The 18,537-nt window shown below is 43.5% G+C and overlaps 1 pseudogene across 1 annotated transcript in view; it reads left to right on the top strand.

The window, feature by feature from the left end:
* Nucleotides 1–2,842: 2,842 nt before the first annotated feature.
* The window catches only part of LOC311173742 (cyclin-dependent kinase 1-like), a 42,452-nt pseudogene continuing 26,757 nt past the window's right edge, over nt 2,843–18,537 (top strand). Inside the window, exon 1 of the transcript in view lies at nt 2,843–2,981. The product of the transcript in view is annotated as a cyclin-dependent kinase 1-like (transcript). The remainder of the gene's footprint in view (nt 2,982–18,537) is intronic.

Here is an 18,537-nt window from a genome sequence, read left to right as displayed (position 1 = left end):
AGATGGCAGATAGGCTTTTTTGGAAAGCTGATTCTCATGAATTGAAGTAACTGAGTTCCTTTGTCATATTTACTTAAGTACCTGGCACAAAATGCACCACGACCTGAACCGGTAGCTTTATGTAAATGCTCCTGACTCTGTATCATTAATATAATTGTCAATCCACTTATAATTTGTGCAATACTGTATGTGTGTAAAGATTGAGTTGTCAATAAAAAAAAAGTGCCCTATTTGTGATCATAAAATTGCCTTTTATTTTCAGGAATAGGGTTTGGGAATGGTAGTCATTATAACTGCTTATAATTGCCGTAAAGGTTTTCTGACTCAGATTTCAGAATCTTGAAGCACCCACAGGTGCTTTACCTGATCTCACGTTTACCAGCATTTCCACACCCACCCACCCCCTCTTTCTGCCATTCAGTCCCCAGGAGGGAAAGTGCATCCACACTGGTTTGGTTTTCAACAACTGGGAGGTAACAAAGACCAGGTTAACCCAATGATACAAACAAGGACCAGATTTCACTCTGAGTTAGCAAGGTTTAAAGATACTTATCTCTGGAAAAACCTGATTCTCTGAAGTGGGAATTTGTACCCAAATTTATTTTTTCTTAACACCCACCACGGTGTCCAGGTCTTCCTATCAGCATGAGAGATTCTTGGTGCCACGCTGAAATGGCAGAACTTGATGGCAAGAGTTCACTGAGCAGTTTTAACTGTCAGTGCTGTATATGATCTTTCTTTAGGTATTTTGAATATTAAACTTATCACAGGGACTTCCAGTCCCACACCCAATCACTAAGATTCCTTGGTAGTGGGGTGGGGGTGGAGGGAGGGGTTCTCCAATTCAGCCACCACTGCTTTAGCCAGCAAAGCCAGGTGACCGGGAGCATCCAAGAGCCATTTTAACCTTTGAACCAGAGTTTTCTCAAATAGACCAAATCTGACATCTCAGGAGGACATGAAAGAAAGGGATTATATTGAAATGAACCTGCGGTTTTTATCTCTTAGTTGGTCTGGTGACTGACGTAATTGATTTGTGTGCACTGAACCAGTGTTACACCTCTAGGATGAAGCCTGCTTGACCATGGTGGATGAATTGTGCAATATGTTGCTGTATTTGTTTGCTAGAAATTTGTTGAGGATTTTTACATCTATGATAGTCAGCGATATTGACCTATCATTTTTTGTGTGCTGACTTTGATTTTGGAATCAGCAATGTTGGCCTCATAGAATGTGTTAAAGATCTTTCTGCTCTCTTCAATTTTCTTTTAGTTACCCAATTGCAATGGTTATTTTTATGTGTAACTTGCAGCCCAAGGGGTGCCCAGACTATTATTTCTAGTGTGTCTGGGAGGGTGTTCCAGGTTGCAATTAGCATTTGAGTTGGTGGGCTCTGTAGATTGCCCTGCCCAATGTGGGTGGACATCATCCAATTCTTTGGGAGCCCGACTATGACAAAAGACAGAATAAGGAAGAATTGGCCCCTTCTTTTCCTGCCTCACTGCTTGAGTGGGGACAGGTGACTTCATCTCCAGTAGGCCCTCTAGTCTTCAGACCTTCAGACTCATACTAAATCACCACCAACTCTTATAGGTACTCATCTTATAGATGGCATAAAATAGAACTTTTAGCTTTCCGTAATTGCATAAGCAATTCCACATAGTAAGTTGTAGGGTAAGGAAAAATGTCAGGCTTTTCTGCTCTCCTGCCATCAGGATAGATGATGGATCCTTGCAGTCCTGAATGCATGCCTGATGGCGGGCATCTGAAGTAGGGTGTGGGCATAGGTAGATGAGATTCACCTGGGCTAAGACGGCTTTTAAGGGCGGCGTCACGGGGACACCAGCAGAAGACAAGAACGAACAGAAGCCGAAAGAAGAAAAGAAGCAGAGAGATGCCAGAGAGCCCAGATAGAGTGAAGATTTGCCTCCCAGCCCCCCAGCACCCTTGCCTGCTGTGTACCGGGTAAATCCCAATAAAGCCTGCAAAAACCACTGAGGACTCAGACTCCTCCTTTACACGGTCTGCTGGATCAGAAAACCTGCCCTGTGGTCTTCCTGACCTTACATAAGTATTACCAGTTCTGCTTCTCTGGAAAACCCTGCCTAGCATACCAATAGATTCCATTCTGGAGAAATGGTTATTTGGACAAAGTTTTCATTGATTTTGCTGTAAGAAAAACTCCATAGTGGGGAACCATTTAAGGTAACAATGGGGATAGAGTCCAGAGCATGTATACATAGTTTCATGGAGTAAGTTGTCATAACCATGCAGCTCCCAATCCACTTCTAACAAGATCATCTACGCAGGTATAGAGAGCATGTTTGTCTCCTACTTAATTGCCTCTGTGTCTCCTATGCACTTTGCGCATATCTATAGAAGGAAAGTCTTGACTGGTGAGAAATTACATTTAGCTATTTAATGTTTTTTATATATTTTTAAAGATTTGTTTCATTTATGCATACAAGAACTGGGGTATAGGCCAGAGATGCAGGAGGTGAGAGGATTCACCAGAAAAAAAGCGGGGAACAGAACAGGCAGACTGACTGAAATACACTGCTGAGGGGAGCAGCGGGTGTGACAGGAGAGGCCTACCTCGCCATGTGGGTTTCTTCCTGGCCAGCTGGAAGATCGAACTTGTGCTGCAGAGGCTGTGGATTGTCTCATAGTGCTGTGCTTAACCACTTGCGCCACCAGGGAGGCCCTAGTTAATGTTTTTTAGAGAAATGCTTTTCTGTCCTCCACTCTTGACCCATTATCACCCTTCCACCTGGATGATAATCATCAGGCCCTTCAGATCACTTCACTGTTCATGTGACACTGAGGATATCTGTATGTCACAATGAATAGTCATTCATTTACCCAACACATACTAGGCATTAACACTTGCCAGGGACTGAACCAGGCCACAGAGCTACTGCATGAAGGAGCCTGTGCCCGCATCTCCAGGCTGCAGCTTCATGAAGAGATGGAAATAACAGGTAATTGTAAAGCAACTGGTAAGTACAGTGATTGATAGACTCCTGGGGTATAAGAGAGCACAGAAAAGTAAAAATTAAGCCAATATGGGCTTGGAAAGGAGAGGTGAGGTGAAGTGGGCCTTGAGCACTGAGATGATGGCTAAATTCATTCCCACAAATAGATTGAGGGACTTTCATGCCCTTCTAGCAGGATAGCTGGCCCAGCTGATCATGATGAATCACACAATCTCCTTCTTCTCTTAAGCCTTCTCCATGAACAGCCCTGTCCTCTCCTCGGATCTCTGTGCCTCCTCCTTCCCCACCATGTCCCACCAACACCCGGCTCTGACTTGGTTCTACACACTGCCATCCACCCCCTGCCCCCTACCTAGAGTCCTTTCTCATAGCTCTTCCCACATCCAACCTGGAGAATATACAGCTTCAATAGACATGAGAAATGAGAGAGGAAGAGCTCAAAGAATGGTAGAGAGCTTCCTCTCCCCTTTTCCAGAAGCAGGAAATGGGACAAGCTCCCTCTCTTAAGCCAAAACTGAATGATGAAAATCAATGAATGGGCCAAACTGGCTTCCAACCAAAGCTGCCAGGTGTTGCCCCTCCCCTTGCCGCAGCAGGCCAGTCAGTCCTCAAGGCCACCATCCATCCTACCAATGCAGGCCTCAGCGGTTATTGTTCCCTCTGGACTGCTGAGTGTGCAGCAGTCAGCATAGCAGTTTTCCATGTCAATTCCATTGCATAGAACCGTACTGTTTCTGAGCCACCCTACCCTCTCCTACCCCTCCTCCTACCCACTGAGGGTTTCTTTTTCCTCCTTTCCTTCCTCATGTGCTGCCTCACATTTCAATTGCCAGGAGCACCTGCAGGTATCTGGAACTTTGGAGGTGAGACACAGGGCTAATGCTACTGACACCAGCCAGTTTCCAGACTGACCTAGAATCTCATTCAGTACATTTGCCAGTTCCCTGGAGAAGAAGAGGGGACATGAACCCCACCACAGCTGCACGGCCTTCCTTTGGCATCAAAGGGAGTAGAAATGGTCATGGGTGCAGAGATGGGGCACAATGGAATTCTTCACAGGAACCCCCAAAGAAGTCTGTCCCTTCCCCTCAGGTCACTGAGCTGAATCATGTCTTCCATTTCTGGGTTTCCACCTCTGGGAGTTGGCTCTTTCTAATTCCACCCTGTTGGCCAAGTGTTGCTGCCTCCACCAAACAAACTGGAAGCAAGCGTGGGTCTCCCCTAGAGCCAGTGCCACATACTGATTCTCCCCATTTCTGAAGACACCGGCACCTCCCTGCCCTTTCCTGGGCCCCCGCCTCAGCTCACCCACTCCCAACACTGTGTGACACAAACTGAACTGAAATACCAGGGTCACCCAGATGCCTATGTCCTGGACACCACAGGGCTGGTCCATTTGGCATTTGCTCGGAGGAGTGTCCCCGTTCCTGCTGACTGGTTGCGTGAGGCTTGTTTATTGTGTGGACCACAGGGTTCCAGGTATTTAACCAACAGGTGTTTATGGAGCCTTTGCGATAAGCGCCACACCTTGTGTTGTGGAGCACTCCTCGAGGTGATAGCCTCTGCACCCTAAGGCCTAATCTCCAGGAGAGGGGTGGTAGCAGGAGGAAGAGCATAGTAGTTGCAGGCAGCCAGGGACCAGCGATCACGGTCATGTTCCTTAATGAAGTTGCAGTCAGCTACAGACTACATGCGATGGTGAGCCCAGCAGGCTACCCACATAGCCTCGTGTGTAGTAGCCTTCCCATCTCGGTTTGTATAATCACACTGACATTCACACCATGAAATGGCCTGAAGACCCATTTCTCAGTATATATAACCTGCTATTAAGCCATGCTTGACTGCAAACAGCTAACACTTTCCAGAGCACCCCCCGCACCTGGCAGTCTTGCAGACAGGCTGCATGAGTCCACAGATGTAATGCTCACACAGCTCGGGAAGGAGACACATCCCCATCCCCATCTGACATCCTGTTCACTGAACACTGAGGCCGATTCTCCCAGAGCACATTCTCTTGCCCTTTACGCTCAAGCGGGGAAATACCACCTGTACAACTAATAAGCTGGAATGTGACAAGTGCCATTGAGGACACAAAGGGACACTGTCAGGGAGGCTCGGAGAAGTGGAAAGAGACTACCATCGGGGAGCAGAGATGCCGGGGAACAACTCCTGAGCTGAGCTCTGATGAATTGGGCAGTTCGAAAGCAAAAGGCATGGAGTCAGGGTGAGAGGAGCGGACAGGAGTGTTTCGTGTGAAAGAACTGCAGAAACAAGCATGGAGGTAGGGAAGAAAGGCATGTGTGGGGAATATCAGAAAGTACATTGGCAGAAGTTCAACCGCCTGAAAGGGAAATGGGGCAGATACAGGGGTTTCCAGCTTGTGACTGAACGGTGAAAAGCCCTGACCGCTAGGCCTCGGAGCTTGTCCTGTGAGGACCAGGGGCAAGCCACTGAAGGCTTTAAGCTCAGCAAATCTCTATCAGAATTCCTTTTGAGGAAGGTTAACTGGGAGTGGTGTATAGAAATAAGTTAGAGCACGGGAATTTTAGGCAATGAAGCCTTTCTACAGGATATTCAATGGTGGATACATTTGTCAACATCTGCGGAAGGTACAATGCAAAGACAGAAGGCTAATGTAAACTAGTTTTAAAATAATGTATCAGGCCTCCCTGGTAGCGCAGGGGTTAAGTCTCAGCACTATGAAGTTATCAGCACTATGAAGTTATCAGCAGTCACTGCACCCGGCCAGGGAGCTGCCCACATGGTGCAGCACACCTCTCCTGTCTCGCCCGCTGCTCCCCTCAGCAGTGTATTTCAGTCCATCTCTCTGTCTGGTGAATCCTCTCTCACACACACCCCTTACTCTGGCCTATACCCCAGTTCTTGTATGCATAAATAAATAAATAAAATAAATCTTAAAAAAAATAAAAATAATGTATCAAATTGGTTCATCACTTATAACAACAGTAACAATTAAGGCGGGATGAGATGCTAAACATAGGGCACACCGTGTGCATGATGGTGGGGAGAGCAAGTGTGAACATTTAGCAATAGGGTGTTCTGTAAACCTTATGGCCCTTAAGAAAAACAAAGCCAGCGCAGCTCTGTGAAGCTGTCTGCAGCCTCTGCAGGGCGGGTTCACTTCCCGGCCAGCCAGGGAGATACCCACATGGCGGGGCAGACCTCTCCTGTCTTGCCTGCTGCTCCCCTCAGCGGTGTATTTCGTCAGTCTACCTGTTCTGTTCCCCACTCTGTCTCTGGTGAATCCTCTCATCCTCCCACGCATCTGGCCTGTACCCCAGTTCTTGTAAGCATGAATAAGTAAATCTTAAACAAAAAAATCCTTGTATTAAGTCAGCAATATAATAAAATAACTACTTTCCTAAGAAAACTTGGTTTTCAAAAATTGCATTTTTGAAATGAGGGAATTGGGAGTTTTAAACTATAGAGTTCACTTTTCTTACCAAAATTTTTAATAGTAAAGGCTCTTCAGGAATTCAGCACCAGTGGGGTGGTTGAGTCACTTCCACTCCCGAGGGCAGGTTGTCACCTTCATTGTTGAGGCCCTGTCACTGATCTGCTCTCCATCAGTGCCTCAGTCCTTCCCCTTCTCTGTAGTGCTAACTCTGATTGTTCATGTCTCCAGTTCTGATGGTGCTATAATCAATACAATTCTATGGGACTACCCCTGAGGCATAGGGCTGGGTGGGCGGGGGGAAGCAAACGTTTAAAAATGAACAATAATGGGCTTCCCCGGTGGCACAGCGGTTGAGCGCTGGGTTGCGAAGCTGCCCACAGCCTCTACAGCGCCGGTTTGATCCCCGGCCGCTGGGCCAGGGTCCCACATGGCGCGCAGACCTCTCCTGCCGCCCGCTGCTCCCCTCAGCAGTGTACTTCGGTCCTTCTGCCTGCTCTGCTCCCTGCTCTGCTCCCCGCTCTGGCTCTGGTGAATTCTCTCACCCTCCCGCGCTTCTGACTGTACCCAGTGCTTGTATAAATAAATAAATAAATCTAAAAAAAAATGAACAATGATGTATAATATATACATAAATTGAAAACAAGTAAAAAAAAATATTGTCAATCGAAGCAAATTGTATTCCCTAATCAGTCAGTTGTGTTATATTCAATTCCTCTTCTGACAACTCCAGTGGAAGGCCTGTGATAATTGGCTGTCTACTCTGCCAGCTGCTATGCCAAGCAAGCGGATCTCAGGGGATGACTATAAGGTTAAGAAATCCAGCCATCAAATCCGATAGGAAAGGCAAGTAAACATTTGGTGAGAGATCAGACAAGGACTAATGAAGTCCAGACAAATCCTTGGGTCCCTGAGGGCTCCCCCTCTCTTGCCAGGGACCCCTCCTTTTGCTTAGATCAGCATTCCCAAAGCCCATAATCTCTCCAGTGGGTCACCGGCACTTTGGGGGCTTCAGAGTTAAAAAATTAAAACACTGTAGCCACACTTCATGAACTGGAAATGCAGGATTGTGATGATGCCACAGAATCTCAGTCTGTTCTCGGTAGCCATAGCATATTCAAACATTAGGACTCATTAATCAGATCATCTTAAATATCACCTGGTTAAAAAGGGTTCATCCTAGTTAATGTTTTTCACACCATTTGCTTGTTTATATTTAATTGACTTTGTAGTCTTTGTTATTACTATTGGGTTATAAAGGATTCAATTGCATTTGTAAAATCAGTGACTCAGAAGTGTTCACAGAAACATCAAGTAGTGGGGAAAACAGTGATATAGATCCTCCAGATTCAAACAATCATATGAACCCACTAGGAAGCTGTCACACCAGCATGATGGAGAACATTCAGGGTGTACTAAATTGAATGAATCTGCAGATGTGAGCCTACACAAAGCAATTGAAAATTGAAACTAAGAGTTGCCATGATGATCATCTACAAACCAAATTTGATTAGATCAAATCTTCCCTTGCCCAGATCCTTTGGCTTCATTGCACAAGCAAAGGCAGCAACATTCTAATCAACCAATGGAGTCCAATACCAGGCTGCTGGGCGAGGGTCCCACGTGGCGCGCTGACCTCTCCTGCTGCCCGCTGCTCCCCTCAGCAGTGTACTTCGGTCCTTCTGCCTGCTCTGCTCCGCGCTCTGGCTCTGGCGAATTCTCTCACCCTCCCGTGCTTCTGACTGTACCCAGTGCTTGTATAAATAAATAAATAAATAAATCTTTAAAAAAAAAAAATTCTAGCAGCTCTTTGGAAAAAAAAAAGAATTTTGTAAACTTGGCTACAAAGTTAATTGCATTTGTTAATGCTCAGAAGCACAAAATGAACTTTGGGCAAAGTAGCTTTGTCATTGATCTGTGGTACAAGTATAACATGTGAGAAAGCATTTCCAGTTTCAAATGTGAGCTGATTTACAGCTATTGCTAGATCTGTTGTATAAAGCAGAAAGTCGGAGCCACGCTTTGTTCCCTTCGCCACTGAAAACCCAGAGAAAAGCCATCAGAAGGGGTGTGTTTGTAGACTGAAGCAGAGGCCCAGGTGCCCGTGCGGAAGCAACACCTGGAGGGGAAGCAGAGAGGAAGGCCATCGCTCTAGAAATGAAAGAACAGTCTCCGAGCGTCTGTCCACATGCAATCTTACTCCCGGGAACTACCTCTCACTTTTGGAAGAGCCTGTGAACACCGCACATGCACTCAGTTGTGGCTGCTGCATTTTCACCCTCCCATGTAAAGAAATGGGAAGGAATGAGATACTGGCTATAAGCAAAGATGGTGGATAGAAATCTGTATTTCATGACTCTTGAAATTTGGACAAAACTGTTGAACAAGGGTGTTTTTTTTTTTTTAAAGATATAATACAGAGGTGAGATCTGGAGAGATGCAACCAGCAGCCACATTTTGGAAGCTGAAGGCAGATGGATGAGGGGTTACTGGCTTGACAAACTTAAGAAAAGAACCAGATGACCTTACTATGCCTAAGAATTCTCAGAAGACTCCAATCCAGGTGATACCAGTTATTCCTGGAACTAAGGTGAATGGCAGGTGGGCTAAGAGGATGACTGAGCACTGTATGAGGAGATTGACCCCTGGATGCCCTCCCCTGCCTCATTTTTCTGGCTGAAATCACTAGATTCTTTTTATGGAGAGACTAAAACAGGGTCTGCAGACTGAGGATGCCAGACTCAGCAGAGAGTGTATCATAGCAAAAACCAGTGAACAGACACAAACAAAACAAGGTATTATTATGTGGATATATGTATAATAAGTGTCAGACACAAGAACCCTTTGCCCTTCCTCCAATCTGCATTCTCTAGCACTGATTCACGCCCTTTATTGCAGAGAACGGGCAATCTCACCAGCTCAGCAAAGTGCTAAAGGCACTTACACCAAAGGATCTTCCCCCAGTGGGCCCTCATGGTCCATCAGCCCCATCAATGAGTGTAAGTTTCATAAGCAGACAACCAAAGCTCACAGAGACAGACGCACACAGACAGAGCTAGAGACAGGCTGTGCTGGGAGAAGAAACTTCAAGAGAACAACCTGAGTATCATCAGAGGGATCAGAGAAGAAATGTACCATGAAATTAGAAAGAATAACTTGAAAAGGAAGATTTGAGATAAGAACTGTTCATATAAACTAAAGATTAGAAGATAAAGTAGAGGAAAATGCTCGAAAATTATGAAAAAGCAGACTAAGGGCCTCCCCGGTGGCGCAGCAGGTTGAGCACAGCGCTGTGAAGCTGTCCACAGCCTCTGAAGTGAGGGTTCGATTCCCGGCCGGCTAGGGAGAAACCCACATGGCACGGCAGACCTCTCCTGTTTCCCTCTGCTCCCCTCAGCAGTGTGTTTCAGTCTGCCTGTTCTGTTCCCCACTCTGTCTCTGGTGAATCCTCTCACCCTCCCACACATCTGGCTTATACCCCAGCTCTTGTATAAATAAATATAAATCTTTTTTTTTTTTTTAAGCAGACTAAAACAAAAAACGAGGGGAAAAAAGTGAACAGTAGGTGTTCACCACACCCCAAAGAGAAGTTCTGTTTTGACATACTCCTGAGATTTCAAGATTAGCCATGAACAGAAATTGCAGAAAGTACAAACAAATATTTTAAATAGCATGCTTCCCTGACTATATTTTCTCTGGATTGTTTTCTCTGGCCCACCAGGTAGTCTTGCTAGATGCCCCAACTTAAGTGAACCCAGCACTCAATCATAGCCTTGCCTTTGACTTCCCCAAAGACCCTGTAAACTCACAGGGAAAGAGAGGGCTTCGGATTCTGTACAGGTTTCTTCCCACTGGACCCTTCATCTAATTAGGGGAATATTAAGCTTATTGTCATAAGAAAATACTAATACATATATACAGTGGTTTTTCTGAGAACAAGAGAACAAGAGAATGTTGTGCCACGGACAGGACAGCCGAGGAAGGTCTCTGCCATTAACGAAGACTCAGAGTCTAAATGAATTTGCAATGAGGGGAGGCTGGGGGGAGGGCCATCAGAAGAGGCTCTGCCTTTTCACTCTCCCAGCCCAAACTTTTATTGAAGATATGAACAAAGGAAAAAGAAAATAGCACACAATTATGTTTTTGCTTATACAGATTAATAAGTTACTGCTGAAAATAAGCTTTCCTGGTTAGTGGGGAACATGCGCACAAGCCAGTACATCCTCAGCGAGCAGGAGTCAATTCTGGGAAGAAGTTCTGTTTGCAGAACTTCTAACATCCTGGAACTCTGTATGCAGAGTAAACAGGTATTCTCCAAAAACTCCAGCTCCCTTTAGGGCAGCAGGATCCCAACATGTTGTCCATAGACCATTGGTTGTCTGTTGTTGGAGGGAGGGGATTCACTTGGAAAAAGTCAGCCAGGGCATCCTAAAGTTCTGGAAATATTCTGTTTTGAAACTAGTGGTTAAATATATGCTGGTTCCTTTTACTTTAAATAATGCTGATACATTTTACATCCTGTGTTCACTCATGAATACTAGATATTGAATGAAAAATATTTGTAGAGGTCTTTGAAATGGAAATGAGATTTTTTTTAAAGTCCTCCATATTTTGCTAATGCCAATAAAAACCAGTTTTACTGCTTTGAGTAACTGTTCAGAGTTACTTCGTGCGTCTTCACTGTGTGATCAGTATTTGCATAGCTTGAGTGTGCACATCTGGACTGAACAATCCAGATTATTAATGTGGAACATGCAGTGTATTAGTCTCTCAAGTCCAAATTTTAGCACAATTGACTGAATTGTTTTGTTTTTCCCCACTCCTCGAGAAGTTCCTTCTCCCCCTGGTGAAAATTAGTGCTTTGAACATTAACAATTAGAACCTGATTTAAGTGAGGTCAGAAGACTAAAAAGAGAGTGCTGGGGCATGTGTAAATCAGCAACAGAACCCATTATTGAGTTAAACATTGGTTTACAGCTCTATATATGATTTAGAAAAATAAACAAAATGCTAAAGATATAAAAAACAGTAATAAAATGGGGAGACCTCAAGTAGAAAGATGGGCAGACGCAATAAATATTGCACATGGAAATAGGGGACCTCACACCTTGTAGAAAGTGTAACCACCTGCCCCACCATCCATGTTCTCATAGTCTCTTATTATAGACCATTGCACCCCTTCCCTACTTTGTCCCCACACCTACCATTCCTCCCCCTCTAGTAACCTCAATTCTGCAGTCATGTTTCTAGGGTTTATTTTGGCTTACTTTTGTCAGTAACATTTTTGGTGTTGATTTTTTTGTTTCTCTATGTTGTGCATATAAACGAAACCATTCATTTCTCCTTCTTACTTCATTTAGTATAGCCCCCTCCAGTTTCATGTTGTTGTAATGGCAAGAGTTTGGTTTTTTTTTAGTTGAGTATTATTACATCACATGTACCACATCTTCCTAATCCACTCCTCTGATGTTCAGCACGTAGGTTGTTTCCATAACTTCGCTATTATAAATAGTGCTGCAATGAATACGAGAGTGTATGTATCCTTCAGAATTAGTGATTTTTGTATTCTTTGTGTGCATATCTTGGAGTGGAATTGCCAGATCATATGGTAGATTTATCTTTAATATTTTCAGGAACCTCCATTTTGCGTTGCATAGGGACCGGGCCAATTTACATCTGACCAACAGAGTATAAGGGTTCCTTTTTCTCCACATCCCTTCCATTACTTGTCCTTTCAGTGTTCATATGAGCCATTCTCACAGAAGTGAGATGGTATCTCATTGTGATTTTGATTTGCATCCCCATGATAAAAAAGTGATGTTGAACATTTTTTTTCTCATGCCTGTTGGCCACCTGTATGTCTTCTTTGGAGAAGCATCTATTTAGCTCTTCTGCAACTTTTTTTTTATTGCATCCTTTATTTTCTTTTTGCTGAATGTACATGTCCTTGGAAATCTAGAATATCGCACCCTTGTCAGGTGTACAGTGTGCAATCTTCTCCCATTCAGTAGGGGATCTTTTGTTTTAATAATAATTTCTTTTGCTGTACATAAACTTTTTAGCTTAATATAATCCCATTCATTTATTTTTGCTTTTGTTTTCTTTGCTGTTGGAGTTGAGTCCTCAAAGACGTCCCAGAAGCCAGTGTCATGAAGTGTTTTGCCTATTTTCTTCTATGTATTTATTCATAATAACCATTCTGAAGTCTTTATCTGATTATGAGATACAATCTTTAATCATTTGGTGTTTGGATCCTGGAGGATGGTTTTCACCTTGTGATGTGATAGTTTTCAGAGGTCCCATATTTCCAAGTACAATACATTTTTGTGTCTCCCTATTTTGCTACTTGAGGTCTCCCCATCTTATTATTGTTTTTAAATATCTTCAGCATTTTGTTTTTTGGTCATTTATTTGTTTACTTATTTATGCCTTTTCTGGCTTCTGTGTATTCTCAGATCTGTTTTGTAATTGCTGAGTTAGCAGGCTGGGGAGGGGTTTGGAGGGAGCCAGATGTTGGTGTGGTTGAGTTGGACTGGAACTGGGCATACTTGTGGCTCTCCCAATATCCCTTTGTATCATCAGCCCCTGTGCCTTTCAGTACTCCTCACAGTAGATGCCAGCCCCGGGAGCAGCAAGTGGGAGTGTAGATCAGACCACCTGCTCTGTTGTTATCTTTGCTGCAATGCCGGTCTATGTAGAATACCCCTGCTCCTCCACAGGTTTCCCCCCTTCAAAGGAGTGTGTCTCCACACAACCTCTGCTTCCCTCTCCCCTGTGTCTTTGGCTGATCTGGTTGCCCTGTCACCAGTGTCCCTCACTTGAGACCACAGCCTGCAGCCCCAGCTTCCTTTCTCCACCACCTTCTGTTCAGTGTAGGATCTGTCTCAATGTTCACTCTATTGAAGTCTGCACTTGGAATTTACTAAGGTATAATCAATCCGACTCCTATCTGAAAGGTTGTCTGTCCACCCAGTGTCCCTCAGGCGTCTGCTCCAAGAGCTCTAGCCCATAAGGATCAGGCCTGTGGTTGCTTCCACCAGGATCCATCTTGTCTGCTCCCTTTGGCAAGGCCCAATTCACCGCTGCCGGGACCTGCCAGACTAGGTTGCTTCTAGGACCTTCCTGGGGGCTCTGTAGGGTACATGGGGACCTATTGCTGTGGGCCTTTCGTGGTCCCATCCTAGGGCTTGCTGAGGTATCCCAGTGTGTCCCTTGATGAGGGCTACGTCCAGGCCCTGATGGACTTGCTGAGATCTTGAATGTCTATTGTGGCAGGTCTGTTTCTGGATCCCATCCCAAAGCTCAGCGAGGAGGTACCAATGTCTGGCAAAACCTGATATGTCTCCAGGCCCATTCTCAGGGCTCACAGAGGCTGCGCTGATGTCTCAGAAGCCTGCCAAGGCTGGTGGGCCTCAGATCCCTTCTCTGGGCTCACCAAGCCTGCCTCAGCACATGGATTTCATAATTTCTTATTTAAACTCTGACAGCTCTGTTATCATTTATAATTTTTACCTTACACCTACTCTTTAGAGAAGAACTCTTAGATGTATTAGACCTTGACTTTTATTATATATATTTATATATGTTGTCCTATTCAGCACCTGCCCGGGATCACTGCCATTCAGTGTTATTTCTCAAGTCTGTGCTCTCTAACAGCACAGAATGTGAGTCACTCTACTGTATGAATGTGACTCACACATGTCAGAAAAAGTTGAATAAACAAAATTAATTTTAATGTATTTAAACTAATATATCCAAAATAGTGCACTACTACCAGCATACTTAAAGAAAAAGTCTTTCTTTCAGCATGATACCAGTATACAAGTCCTTAATGAGATAGTTTGCATTCTTTTTTCATACTCAGCCTCTCTCAGTGTAGACTAATCACATTTCAAGTGCTCAAGAGGCCCACAAAGTTAATAACTGCCATATCGAAGAGTGCAGATTTTGAAAACACCTCAAACAGCAATGAAACTCAATCTGTACTACCCATGATGCATTTATCTAAGATGAATAAGTGGCAATATCAGTTTCATATAGACACAGGCCTTGGGAATAGTTTGGAAGTCTGGGTTAACACCAATCGTGAAACTACTTGATTTTAAAATGCATTCCTCTTTTCACAGATCTTAAAATATGAAGTCAAAATAATATAGTAGTTGTAATGTGACTGCCTATGGTATGGGGACTAGTTCTTATGGCAAAACCTCAGGACGATGTAGCAAAATGGTGCTGGTAACATCCAAGAAAGTGGAACTGTGGGAGCAAATGCAAGGTTGTAATGCTGTGGGGACAGATTCTAAGGGGCTTAGGGGAAGGCCTCTTTCTGTCCTGGGTCACCACAAAGGGCTTGTTTTAAAATAATAGTGTATTAATATACATTTTGAGGTTTAATTAAGGCCAACAGACTAGGAGATGACCACCAGTGAAAAGATTGTTATTCACATTCCTAAGAGGAAGGAGTACTCCAAGCCAATATTTAAAAGCACATCCCCATGAGGATGCCGGGGAGGCCTCAGCAATGAACTCAGAGTACCTAATGGCTTCCTGTCCTGATTTCATTGTGGCACAGTTTATACCTAAGGGCCATATGTGTTAGAGAGCTGGTGTTTACAAAACCACTCTCTGTAAGATGAATTCATGGTCTACCTCATAATTTTTTTCTTTGCTGTTTTTAGTTGTAGTTCTATAAACAACTCACTCCTTTATTGTCATTATGTTGGGTTCACATCTTCCACTCCCAAATCCCTTGAAACATGCTCTTCCTCCAGTCAGTCAAGCATATGACCTTTGAGCTAGCTGGTCTTTCTGCCTGGAAGGTTCTCCCTGCTGTTATCCTCAGGGTTCACACTTCCTACAAGTCTTTCAGTCTCAAAGGTCACCTTCCCAATGAAGTCTACACTGACCATTTTATTTAAAGTTGCGCGCGTGCGTGCTCATACTACTCCCTATCTCTATGACCCTGATTTCTTTTATTTCTTTCATAGCACATAAGAAGACTTTAAAAACTTTTTTTTGGTAGGAGAAAAAAGTCAAAAAGAAGTTTAATAATAACATATATACCTTCTGTATGCATGAGAGAAACCTATCATAACTAGCCCATGTGACTTCAGATGCCATCACGCTTATTAATTACTTCATTATATGTATGATTTCCTGCATATCTCCCTTGTCTGACATGCAAACTTCACAGAAGCAAAAATATTTGTTTTGTTTGCTCAAGTTTCCCAAAGACCTAAGCAATGCCTAAGATCATAGCAAGTGTTTATAAATAATTTTAAATATTTTAGAAATTTTATTTGTGCACAAATTTCTTCACTTGTCTTTGTATTCCTAATACCCTTTGCAGTACCTGACACATAAAAACATTTAATACTTGCTGAATTAATGCTATCTTCCATACGGTACAGCCAAAAATTCAGGTAAAAAAGAAAGGAACAAAGGAGGGAGATAAGAGATGTTTGTGTGTGTGAGTGTGTGTGTGTGTGTGTGTGAGAGAGAGAGAGAGAGAGAGAGAGAGAGAGAGAGAGAGAGAGAGAGAGAGAGAGAGTTGTTGAAGAAAAGGAAAGGAAATAGAGGTGAAGTTCCAAAGATCATCAAATGGTGGCAGAAGAGTACAGTCAGGATCCCTTGGCAACGACTAGATTTGATTGTGTAAAGTAATACCACCCCCCACCTTAAAATGGCCATTATAAAGGGATTATAATTATTGGTTTCAAATATAGTGTATTAATAGAAATAAGAAAAGTAAACTCCTTGAGGTCAACATCCTTGGAGACTTGTTCAAGATATTTTATAGTGGTATTAAATGCTCATGTTAAAAAAAAAATGAGTTGTTTTTCAAGGAAGCAGTTTTCCCAACCCTCACTCCTGAGGCAGATAATAAAACAATACTAGAAACAACAACAGCGATAGTTGCAATATAGTGATGAGTATTATTGTTATCCCTAATATCGTCTCTCTAATTTCATGCTAAGAAGGGAAATAAATTATATGTCCTTGAAAAAAATAGCGTCCCTCCTGGGCTGCTCAGGGCAGAAGGTGCCACCCCATGAAGGCCTGCATCAGCCGCGTCTTCTGTCTTCTGCATTCTGATGCTTTGACAGGGAGAGCGTTGTTGGTCTTGGCAGGACTGTCCTTCCAGGATCCCCTAAGTTCTTCGGATAGTAAACAACATGCCAGTGAGTATGCTTCTCAAGTGAAAACTAACCAATCCAGAGTCCACACCCTATCACCTTCTTTATGGGACTCTTACCCTCTGGGCAACTATCTACCTGCCCTATCACTCCAGGACCAGGTACCAGACAACTGGGGACCTCCCTACACTCCAAAGCCTGAGGAAATTATTCAAACCAGCCAATGCTACGGCTGCTGGTCCTGCCTCACTTGCTCCTTCCATGGAAAACAATAAAAGCTCTTGTCTACCCACCCCCACTCACCTCCTGATGGACCCAAGTGTGCCTTTTGGGACCACCCCCCACCCATGACTTGCAGTGTGCCCTCCTTTCAGGAATTATGAATAACAATGTTTTCATTGTCAGTCATCTCCTGGTATGTTGGCCTTACCTAAACCTCAAATTATCTATTAATAAACTGTATTTTAAACCATGCCTCCCATGGTGATGGAAGGCAAAGAGAGGTCCCATCCATCTGGGATTCTGTCCCTACAGCATCACAGTCATTGTGGCACCTCAGGCTCCTTGTCTCCTCCCACAACCAAAGCCATTCCTGCCACCCTGAAATAGATGGGACCCCCCATATGGAAGAGAAGTGTCCAGTGTCCCATAGGCAGGCCACCTTTAAGCCAAGCCTGGGGCAAGGAGTCTCAGTTTTTGCCTAGTGTCGCTTTCCCATTCCCAGGCAGGATAGTGTATGTCTCCAGGGGTGGAGCAAGCACACTTTAAATTACAAAATTGAAGTGGAAATCAAATGTTTTCTTATAGAAATAATGTAAGGGAGCACCCATCATGGCCAGAGGTATCCTGGATGAGGTAGCTGACTTTCTATGAAGAATTGTTCATGAAAAAAAAAAATGCAGAAAGTGAGTATAACATTATCTCAAGCCTGCAAACAATTACTATGAACACATGTGCAGTGTCCTATAGATGTCTGTCAGGCCCATGTGGTTCAGATCTTTGTTTAGTCTATTGTGTCCTTCTTTGTTTTCTATCTCCATGACCTGTCCATGGTGAGTGTGGAGTGTTGAAGTCTCCAGCCATATATGTGTTTCTCCAATGTCTGTTTTCAGAGATGATAGTAACTGTCTAAATTTTGGTACTCCTTCATTTGGAGTTTATATTGAGTGTGTGTGTATATATATATATATATATATATATATATATAGTATGTATATATATAGGAGTATATATTGAGTGTATATATATAAATATATATTTATATATTTTTTTAAGATTTATTTATTTATACATACAAGAACTGGGGTACAGGCCAGAGGTGTGGAAGGTGAAAGGATTCACCAGAGACAAGTGGGGAACAGGCAGACTGTCTGAAATACACTGCTGAGGGGAGCAGCAGGTGAGTCAGGAGAGGTCTGATGTGCCATGTGGGTAGCTCCCTGGCTGGGGATTGAACTCTTACTGCAGTGGCTGCGGAGAGCTTCATAGGTTGCATCTTAACCCCTTGCACCACCAGGGAGGCCCTATATTGAGGATACATTGATGAGTGTTATGTCTTCCTCATGTATTGTGCCCTTGATCATTATATAGTGTCAATCTATGTCTTGTAATCTTTTTTAGCTAAAAGTCTATTTTTATCTGATATATGAATGACTGCCCCTGCCTTATTTTGGGTGCCATTTGCTTGCAAAATTGTTTTCCAACCCTTTATTTTCAATTTGTATTTATCTTTCAAACCTAGATGTGTTTTTTGGAAGCAACAAAAGGTTGGACTCTGTTTCCTTATCCAACATGCTACTCTGTGTCTTTTTTTTTTTTACTATTTATTTATTTATTTATTTATTTATTTATCTATTTATTTATTTATTTATACAAGCACTGGGTACAGTCAGAAGCACGGGAGGGTGAGAGAATTCGCCAGAGCCAGAGCAGGGAACAGAACAGACAGACTGACAAAATACACTGCTGAGGGGAGCAGCGGGCACAGCAG

The sequence above is a fragment of the Talpa europaea genome (assembly GCF_964194135.1).
Source record: "Talpa europaea genome assembly, chromosome: 7".
Lineage (NCBI taxonomy): Eukaryota > Metazoa > Chordata > Mammalia > Eulipotyphla > Talpidae > Talpa > Talpa europaea.
This window is presented reverse-complemented; position numbering and strand designations above follow the sequence as displayed.